The sequence below is a fragment of the Musca vetustissima genome, unplaced genomic scaffold (assembly GCF_032173495.1).
Source record: "Musca vetustissima isolate MV318-11 ecotype Yass unplaced genomic scaffold, APGP_CSIRO_Mvet_v1 utg74863, whole genome shotgun sequence".
In the NCBI taxonomy this organism is placed as follows: Eukaryota; Metazoa; Arthropoda; class Insecta; order Diptera; family Muscidae; genus Musca; species Musca vetustissima.
Window position 1 is genome coordinate 98,305 of NW_026878910.1, and position 11,507 is coordinate 109,811.

Below are 11,507 nucleotides of genomic sequence, written 5' to 3' on the forward strand. Positions count from 1 at the left end.
AATTTATTTTTGTTTTCAACATGCAAATCCAAAATTTGTTTTCTATTATAAAATTCATGTTTGTTTTCAGCTCATACCCTCTACGTTTATGTACCGCCTATCAGATCTAAAAACACATCCTTTAATGTTCCGTGTGTGAGTGTGTGTGTGTGTTTAGTATAATTAACAAAAATTTTCGTTACATTTTGGTACAGAGTAACAAATTGCTCTGTCACACACAACATTTTTTGGCACAATTGTCATGCCACTTCCACCCCAAGAAACGGAAGGAAGTAACCACCAACACAAGTAAGGGATTACACCCTCTCGATTTACCATACACATGTAAATAATAAACGGAAATTTATCTTATAAGAGATCGATAATGGTTTTATGTAGGGATGCTAGTCCTCCAAAAAAAATTTTAACCAGTAAGGAAAGTAGTAAAGTCGGACTGGGCCGACTATATGATACCCTTCACCACTTTGGGTATATTGTATATATGTATCCTAACAATTGCATGTCTATGTTCCCTCTCCAAACTATCCTAACTTTAACTTCATTTGAGCAGATTTAGAGTCGTCTGCGTAACATGCGGAAAATTTGTGGTAAACGATTTATAGCAAAATTAATACACGCGTTGTTAAATATGTAATCTATATGTGGGAGCTATGTCTAAATCTGAACCGATTTTTACGAATATTAACACACATCTTTCTAGACTTAATTCAATACGCTATGCCAAATTTCTTGCAAATCGAGGGATATATATAGGGACCTTGGTGCACCAATTACATAAACTCGGACGAAAATATATATGGGAGCTATATTTAAATCTGAACCGATTTTCCCGAAACTCACCACTAATCATTCTACACTAAACTCAGTACGATATGCCAAATTTCGAGCAAATCGAAGGATATAAAGGAACTTTGGTACACTATTTACCTAAAATCGGACGAAAATATATATGGGATCTATATCTAAATCTTAACCGATTTTCACGAAACTTAACACACATCACTCTAGACCTAATTTAGTACGCTGTGCCAAATTTCGTGCAAATCGAAGGATATAAAGGGATTTTGGTGCACTTGGTACCTAAAATCGGACGAAAATATATATGGGAGCTATATCTAAGTCTGAACCGATTTTCACGAAACTTTGCACACATCATTCTAGACCTTATTCATTACGCTGTGCAAAATTTCGTGCAAATCGAAATATATATGTGGCCTTTGGTGCACCATTTACATTAAATCGGACGAAAAATATAATGGAGCTATATCTAAATCTCAACCGATTTTCATGAAACTTAGCACACATATTGATTACGCTGTGCCAAATTTCGTGCAGATCGTAAGATATATAGCGACAGTGGTGCCCCATTTATCTTAAATCGGATGAAATATATAGGGGAGTTATATCTAAATCTGAACCGATTTTCATGAAACTTAACGCACTTCATTCTAGACCTAATTCATTACGCTGTGCCAAATTTCGTGCAAATCGTAAGATATATAGGGACCGTTTGCATTAAATCGGACGAAAATATATATGGGAGCTATATCTAAATCTGAACCGATTTTTCTCAATTTCAATAAGGTTCGTTTTTGGGCCAAATAAGTGAGCTGTGCCAAATTTCATCCAAATCGGATAATAAATGCGACCTGTACTTTGTTTACATTTTAACATGGACAGACAGACGGGCGGACTGACGGACATGCATAAATCGACTCAGAAAGTGATTCTATGCATATTCTCAAAAGGAACCATGGGTCTAGCTCGATTCCTTTTGCCTGTTACAAACATATGCACAAAGACATAATACCCTGTACCACAGAGTGGTATAGGACCCTTTAAAAATATGGATGCGTCTTATATGACCCAGAATTTTTTTTAAAAAATTCACTCCTCTTATGAGACTCTAAAAAATATTTTTAAAAATTCTTGTTGACATTTGAGTCCTTGAAAATATGTATTTTTGAAATTATTTATTTATTCAATGCCATTTAAAATTTATTTCTTCTTCCCATCCACTTATTTTCCTTTCCCATCCCTTTCCTCTCTTCCTCCTTGGCCATTCGCCTTAACATAACTTCGGACTTTGTTCATTTTCAATTGTTATGTTTATAAAGTCATCTTTAAATGTACAGCAACAACAACTATATACAAAAATTGAAAACTTTCTTCGTACTTTTACTTATTATTCTGTTCATTTTCCTCCACCTCCTTCGAGTTGGTGTTCGTGTTCTTGATTCTTGTTTAAGTTTTAGTTTCCTTATTTACCTTAACTTATTATGCAGTTTGCCTTTCTCGGCGAACAATGCCAAGCAATCGAAACTAAAATTCAGTGGTTTTTGTAGTTTTTTTTTTTTTTTGCCAGGACATCCCTCCCTTCTCATCTTCCAAAGGACTGCTAACAAAGAACTACTACACCAGAAAAAAAAATAAATAAATGAAATTTCCATTGGCTTGCCAATAAACTGAAAAAAAAAACTGTGGAATGTCAAGAATAAAAGAAATCGTGAATATTATTTTAAGATGTTTTTTTTTTCCTTTCTTGAGAATTGAAGGAGATTATTTATTTTCATTAAGTTGAGCACTTAGAGGAAAAAAATTGGGATAATTAAATTATGAGTTTGGTTATTAAAAAAAATAGTTTTTAAAACATTCTACAGGTTAAGGTCGATGAAAAAATATTTTTAAAAAATCCACGCCTTATATAGATAGGCCATTGAAATAATATTTTTAAAAAATCCACGCCTTATATAGATAGGCCATTGAAATAATATTTTTTAAAAAAAATCCACGCCTTGCTAAGGTCGATAAAAAAATATTTTAAGATCCCCAAAAACATATTTTTAAATATATTTTTAAAATTGATTTTAAAAATCCAAGCTTTTTTTTGATAAATCCTCGCCTTTCTGTGGCCTTTTCAAAAAATCGTTTTCATAATTTCTTTCTAAAAATAATTTCCACAATTCCATGAAATATTTAATAACTACAAATTCAATTTGTTTCTAATTACAGTGAGTGATTCGCCAAAAAAAAATGTGTCATAAATCAAATTTACATGAAGTGAATATTAGTTGAAATATGATATTAACAGGAAAATCGTGATGAATAGAAAATAATTGAACAAAAAAAATATTAAATGAAGAGAAAGAAAAATTGACTGAACTTTAAGGTTATAAAAAATATATTGAAACATTTTAGGAGACTGCAGTTTTACGAGATTTTTTTTTATAAATATATTCTCATTGCTCTCCTCACAATTTCGAAATACCTTTACTTAAATACCGACAAAATCTCAAAACACCTTTGACGTCAACAAAAAAGTTCGCTGATATGCATTTATTTCTTTATTACTAAATATAACCTAACGGAATTATCTAAAGGGAACATGTTCCGTTAAAAATCGTGAGATATGCAATTTAATTTGAATACAAACAAATATATATATATATATTTCAATGGAGGGGAATTTAAAATGGCCTGAAATTATTTGTTTGAATTTTTTTTTTTTGTTTCAAGTCACGTTCCACAAAACAGCAAACATGTTGTAAATCAGTTGTTGTGGTCACCAAAAATATTTTTAAAAAACCACGCCTTATATAGGTCTCTGAAAAAAAATTATTTAAAAAATCCACGCATTATATAGGTCTCTGAAAAAAATAGTTAAAAAATCCACGCCTTATATAGGTCTCTGAATAAAAATTATTTAAAAAATACAAGCCTTGTGATCATTTGGGGCTATATAAAAACCAGTAAGGAAAGTAGTAAAGTCGGACGGGGCCGACAATATGATACCCTTCACGACTTTCGGTATATTCAACAGATGAATTCTAACAGACGTCGCGTTTTTAAAGGACCAGTAAACTGAAATTGGATCCATAAACATGTCATTCTGCAACCGATACTAATTTTTTCATTTCTAAATCTTCACCGATTTCAAGAAACTTAACATACATCATTCTAGACCTAATTCATTAGGCTGTGCCAAATTTCGTGAATACCGAAATATATTATGGGACTTTGGTACACCATTTACCTTAAATCGGACGAAAATATATATGAGAGCTATATCTAAATCTGAAAAAATTTTCAGGAATCTTAACACACATTATTCTAGACCTAATTCATTACGCTGCGCCAAATTTCGTGAATACCGAAATATATTATGGGACTTTGGTACACCATTTACCTAAAATCGGACGAAAATATATATGGGAGCTATATCTAAATCTGAACCGATTTTAAATCGGACGAAAATACATATGGGAGCTATGTCAATATCTGAACCGATTTTCAGGAAACTTAACACACATCCTTCTATACCTAATTCATTACGATGTGCCAAATTTCGTGCAAATCGAAAGATATATAGGGACTTTGGTGTTCCATTTACATTAAATCGGACGAAAATATATATATGGGAGCTATATCTAAATCTGATCCGATTTTTCCCAATTTTAATAGGGTTCGCCCTTGGGCCAAATAACTGACCTATGCCAAATTTCATCCAAATCCGATAATAAATGCGACCTGTATTTTGTTCACAAAAGTACATTGACGGACAGACGGACATGCGCAAATCGACTCAGAAAGTGATTCTATGCATATTTTCAAAAGGAACCATGTGTCTATCTCGTTTCCTTTTGCCTGTTACAAACATATGCACAAAGACATAATACCCTGTACCAAAGTGTGGTGAAGGGTATAATTATTTAAAAAATCCACGCCCTGTGGTCATTTGGAGCTGTATAAAAATTATTAAAAAAATCCACGCCTTGTAGTCATTTGGGGCTATAAAAAAATATTTAAAAAATCCACGCCTTGTGGTCATTTGGGGCTATATAAAAATTATTTAAAGAATCCACGCCCTGTGGTCATTTGGAGCTGTATAAAAATTATTTAAAAAATCCAAGCCTTGTGGTCATTTGGGGCTATATAAAAATTATTTAAAAAATCCACGCCTTGTGGTCATTTGGGGCTATATAAAAATTATTTAAACAATTATTTATAAAAAAAAATTATTTATAAAATTTTTTATAAAAAAAAGTATTTAAAAAATCCACCCCTTGTGGTCATTTGGGGCTGTATAAAAATTCTTTAAAAAATCCACGCCTTGTGGTAATTTGGGGCACCAAAAAAATTATTTAAAAAATCCAAGCCTTGTAGTCATTTGGGGAGATATAAAAATTATTTTAAAAATCCACGCCTTTGGGGCTATATAAAAATTATTTAAAAAGTCCTCGCCTTATATATAAAAAAATATACTTGAAAAAAATATTGTGATTTGGATTTTTTTTAAATTAATTTCTTTTAATCTATATACTCACTTTCGTGACAATTTCTCTCAAATTCTGATAACCAATGGCGCTTTACTTTCACATCACGCTCCAGCTGATAGCAGATTATAGAGCGACATCGATGACCTTCAATCTGGTCCATCTGGAATATGGTGGCTGTTTGTTTTCTTTTAAAGATAAGACGCCATGAATTGTATAAAACTAAATTCCCAAATGCACTCGATTTTTAGTAGTCAGCTAATTAATGACCAGAATATGGTGGGGGAAACCCACGAACAATTAAACTATTCTCTGCAGATAGGGGTTTTGAAAAATATTGATTTAACCCTAACACAATGCTGATATTTTTTTTCATTTTTCCCATTTAAAGCTGCGGTTTCACGTTGAAAAAAATATTTAAAAAAAATAGAATATTTTTTTAGCAAATAATAAATATTTTCATTTGCATTGACATAAAACCACAGGTTCTGTTTGTTTATATTTTACACTTTTGTTCTTTTTTTTAATTATTTTTTTTTCTAAAACAAAACAAAAAAAGGTGCTCAAAACACTTGCCCATCGACAAGGTTTTATTTTATAATTATTATTATTTCCCCCGCGATTTTTTCCTCTTGGCCTGCATTGTGTGAGTTATGAACGGGGTGATAGAACGTGTCAAGTGCACTATAATTAGCATACCGGCCAGTCATACATGTCGATTTTTTATAGATCCACACAGATAGATAAATAAGTGTTTTAAAAACAAAAAAATATATATATTGTTCGAAAGTAATGAATCAGTCAGTCAGTCAATAACGGCTCTATGCGGAACGACACGTGACTATTAAAACAAAATAAAAAATATTTCAATTGGGATTTTTTTCAATTTTGTGTGCATGTTGAGGAAGAATAGAAAAAAAAAACTATTAGACACATAATAGATAAAATAAAAATTAAAAATCTGAACTTAAAAAAATTCAAAAAATTTTTTTTTTAAAAATCAACAGGCGCAGATATTTTTGGAGGGGCCTATACAAGGCGTGGATTTTTTAAAAATATTTTTTGGAGGGGCCTATACAAGGCGTGGATTTTTTTTTTAAATATTTTTTGGAGGGGCCTATACAAGGCGTGGATTTTTTAAAAATATTTTTTGGAGGGGCCTATACAAGGCGTGGATTTTTTAAAAATATTTTTTGGAGGGGCCTATACAAGGCGTGGATTTTTTAAAAATTTTTTTTTGGAGGGGCCTATACAAGGCGTGGATTTTTTAAAAATATTTTTTGGAGGGGCCTATACAAGGCGTGGATTTTTTAAAAATATTTTTTGGAGGGGCCTATACAAGGCGTGGATTTTTTAAAAATATTTTTTTGGAGGGGCCTATACAAGGCGTGGATTTTTTAAAAATATTTTTTGGAGAGGCCTATACAAGGCGTGGATTTTTTAAAAATTTTTTTTGGAGGGGCCTATACAAGGCGTGGATTTTTTAAAAATATTTTTTGGAGGGGCCTATACAAGGCGTGGATTTTTTAAAAATATTTTTTGGAGGGGCCTATACAAGGCGTGGATTTTTTAAAAATATTTTTTGGAGGGGCCTATACAAGGCGTGGATTTTTTAAAAATATTTTTTGCAGGGGCCTATACAAGGCGTGGATTTTTTAAAAATATTTTTTGGAGGGGCCTATACAAGGCGTGGATTTTTTAAAAATATTTTTTGGAGGGGCCTATACAAGGCGTGGATTTTTTAAAAAATATTTTTAAGGCATCTATTCGTGGATTTTATAAAAATATTTTTTAAGGCATCTATTCGTGGATTTTTTCAAAATATTTTTTAAGGCATCTATTCGTGGATTTTTTCAAAATATTTTAAAGGCACTTATGTGTGGATTTTTTGAAAGTATTTTTTAGGGACCTATATAAGGTATAGATTAAATATATATATATATATATATATATATTTTAACGACCTATACAAGTCGTGGATTTTTTGTAAAATATATTTTAAAGGACCTCTATAAGATATACATTTGAGAAAAACCACAACAATCTATAATTGATCAAATGATCTGTAATTCTCGCCACTCCACTACCTGACCTTAAAATCTACTAAACGGAAAACAACAACCTAAGCATTGTGTATGAGATGCAAGTTTTACTTTCAATTAATTCCGAGACGAACGGCATATTCGAATCTCCATTCAAACCAACATACATACAAAATTATAATTAAGTTTCATTATTTATTGAAATTTATAATTATGACCGAAATTTCCCAAATTATCAGCTGTTTTTCCGTATAAGTCGTACTATCCATAAATTCTTCGAATCAGAATTTCCCCTCCCTTTTTGTGTGTTGTAAGGGGAAATACATACAAATTAATTATGGAAGATAAAGAGGCATCTAAACGAGAGAGAGTTTTAATTAAAACTTACAAACAGTGTTGCCACGTATTTAAAAAAAAATAATAATTTAAAAAATGTAGGAGTTTGAAAAAAAATATTTAAAAATCTCATGCCTATATTATGGCCTTAAAGGAATATTTAACAAGTGAAAAAAAGCGTTAAGTTCGGCCCGGTCGAACTTTGGATACACTCCACCATAGGTATGCTAACAGATACTAGCATCGAAAATATAGAGTACATACCCAATATATAGAGTACATGGACCTATACCGAAAATTCAATGTACACCAAATACAAATTTCAGCAATTTTTAATGGATATTTTCCCTTAAAACCCCCAGAAAGTGGACCGATATTGGCTACGCATCGTAGGGTGGAATGTCCCCAAAATACTGCAATTAAGAGGTCAGAGTTATATTAGGGTTATATATACAGGATTTATTTCGGGGAGTTATGTACACAGGTTTTATTGGTGGAACAGGGGAGTTAGATAGAATTACCGAACATGTGTACATATCATTATATGAGGTGCTATGCCTAATTGAAGACTATAGCTCTATTTCGAAACTAACATTTTTGCATTAGAATACATTTCTTTACGCTAAATATTAAAAATACCGAAAAATCGGTAGGTATCATTATATGGGCGCTAGGCCTAAATGTGGACTATAGTTCAACGTTCTCGATATCCTTCGCAGGTGAAAGAATTAAAACAGAGTCTTCGAAACAAACCCAAACAAATCAGATACCTATTTTAATATAAACCAGTAAGTAAAGTAGTAAAGCTGGACTGGGTCGACTATATGATACCCTTCACAACTTTGGGTATATTCCACAGATGAATCCTAACAGACGACGCATTTTTAAAGGACCAGTAAAATGAAATAGGTTCCATAAACATGTCATTCTGCAACCGATACTAAATTTTTCATTTGGTCAGATATAGAAGCTATATCTAAATCTGAACCAATTTTCACGAAACTTAGTACGCGTCTTTCTAAACTTAATTTAGTACGCTATATCAAAATTCGTGCAAATCGAACGATTTGCAGGGACTTTGGTGCACCATTTACCTTAAATCGGACGAAGCTATATATGGGAGCTATATCTAAATCTGAACCGATTTTCACGAAACTCGGCATACATCATTCTACATTAAATTCAGTACGCTATGCCAAATTTCGTGCAAACTGAAAGATATTAAGGGACTTTGGTACACCATTTACCTAAAATCGGGCTAAGCTATATATGGGAGCTATATCTAAATCTGAACCGATTTTCTCGAAACTTTGCACACATCATTCTAGACCTAATTCATTACTCTGTGCCAAATTTCGTGCAAATCGAAAGATATATGGGGACCTTGGTGCATCATTTACATTAAATCGTACGAAATTATATATGAGAGCTATATCTAAATCTGAACCGATTTTCAGGAAACTTAAAACACATCATTCTAGACTTAATTCAGTGCGCTGTGCCAAATTTCGTGCAAATCGAAAGATATATGGGACTTTGGTAAACCATTTACCTAAAATCGGGGGAAGCTATGTATGGAAGCTATATCTAAATCTGAATCGATTTTCACGAAACTCGGCATACATTATTCTACACTTAATTCAGTAGGCTATACCAAATTTCGTGCAAATCGAACAATATATCGGGACTTTGATGCACCATTTACCTAAAATTGGGGGACGCTATATATGGGAGCTATATCTAAATCTGAACCGATTTTCACGAAATTCGGCATACATCATTCTAGACTTAATTCAGTAGGCTATACCAAATTTCGTGCAAATCGAAGGATATATAGGGACTTTGGTGCACTGTTGACCTAAAATCGGATGAAAATATATATGGGAGCTATATCTAAATCTGAACCGATTTTCACGAAATTCGGCATACATCATTCTAGACTTAATTCAGTAGGCTATACCAAATTTCGTGCAAATCGAAGGATATATAGGGACTTTGGTGCACTGTTTACCTAAAATCGGATGAAAATATATATGGGAGCTATATCTAAATTTAAACCGATTTTCACGAAACTTAACACACATCATTCTAGGACTAATTCATTACGCTGTGCCAATTTTCGGGCAAATCGAAAGATATATAGGGACTTTGGTGGACCATTTACATTAAATCAGACGAAAATATATATATAGGAGCTGTATCTAAATCTGAACAGATTTTTCCCAATATCATTAGGATTCGTCCTTGGGCCAAATAAGTGAACTTTGCCAAATTTCATCCAAATCGGATCATAAATGCGTCCTGTACATTGTTTACAATTTAATATCAACAGACGGACGGACGGACATGCGTAAATGGACTCAGAAAGTGATTCTATGTATATTCTCAAAAGGAAACATGGGTCCATTTCGATTCTTTTTGCTTGTCACAAACATATGCACAAAGACATATTACCCTGTACCACAGTGTGGTTAAGAGTATAAAAATCCAAGCCTTGGATTGGTCTTCTAAAAAAATATTTTTAAGCCAGTGAGTGGAGCAGTATAGTCGGATGGGGCGACCAGACCCTATATGCCCTATCAGATGCCCTATACAACTACCACAGAACTCTAACATTCGGCGGATGTTTATTACGAGCCTGGACTACATTTCGTGATCTTCCTTGAACTGACTTATTTTCCGAATATTACTAATATTCTGTACAGTCCTTCAAATTACTTGTCTAGATTCCCTTCACCGTGGGTTGCGTTGAGATGTTCGGCTTTCAACTGTGGCCAATAGTTCGACTCGAAAAAATATAAAAAATTAAGTTTTCGGTCCACTTCATTCTAATATGATTATCTGATCATCACCGAAAATTATACACGTTGCCCTTGACCATACCTGGATCCTCATGGAAGATCTCAAAGCGATCAGCGCTATATTTCCGCCATCTAATGTTAATGGGTTACTAAATAATATCTGAATACGTAAGCACCTGCAAATAGTTAAGTGTAACTCCCACATCCGATTACATATGACAAATAGAATTGGTATCAATTTAAAGGTCAACCACTCCCCCTGGATATACTATCAACTCCTGGGGTCTATGTCCTTCAGGGGTAAATCTATACGCTATAGAATACAAATTTTGTAATTTTTCTCACAAAAGTCAGGATTCATACGACCCGCTAAATATTGACCGATCTTTATCAAAATAGGCATGCTTATACTTCGGCCCGATCCCCTTCTCCATGTAAATTTAGCGATGTTTGGGCCATAATTGCAGCCACTGGAGCGACCAGAAAATCAGACAAAAATAAAATTTTGGGCCAATTTAACCCCTAAATATTAACCGATCTTTACCAAAAACAATAGGGGTCTTCATTGGTCAGAACCCATCCTACATGCAAAATTTCGAGAAGATTGGTCCATAACTGTGGCCTATATCGTGTTTACAATTTATAATGGACAGACGGACGGACGGACACACCTATCTAGATCGACTCAGCTAATCGAGATATGACGATCGGTATACTTAAAAGTGGGTCTATGACCAATATTTCGCGGCATTACAAACTCTTGGTTGCACAAAGCTAGAATCCCCTGACAACATTGTTGTGTAGGGTATAAAAACACAACCTTGTATTGCAACCCCAATACGAGGTTGGATTTTTATAACCTACACAACTATGTTGTCAGGGTTTTATAGCTTTGTGCAGCCCCAAGAAAAAGCCCCTAAAAATATTTGAATAAAAATCCTAGTTTTTAAAATCCCCAAAATTGAAATGGCAACTCTGTTTAATTTTGAAACCGGCTTAATTGTGAGAGAAAGAGCAAGAGAGGCTACGCTCCCATCCAACCTAAGTACAACAGA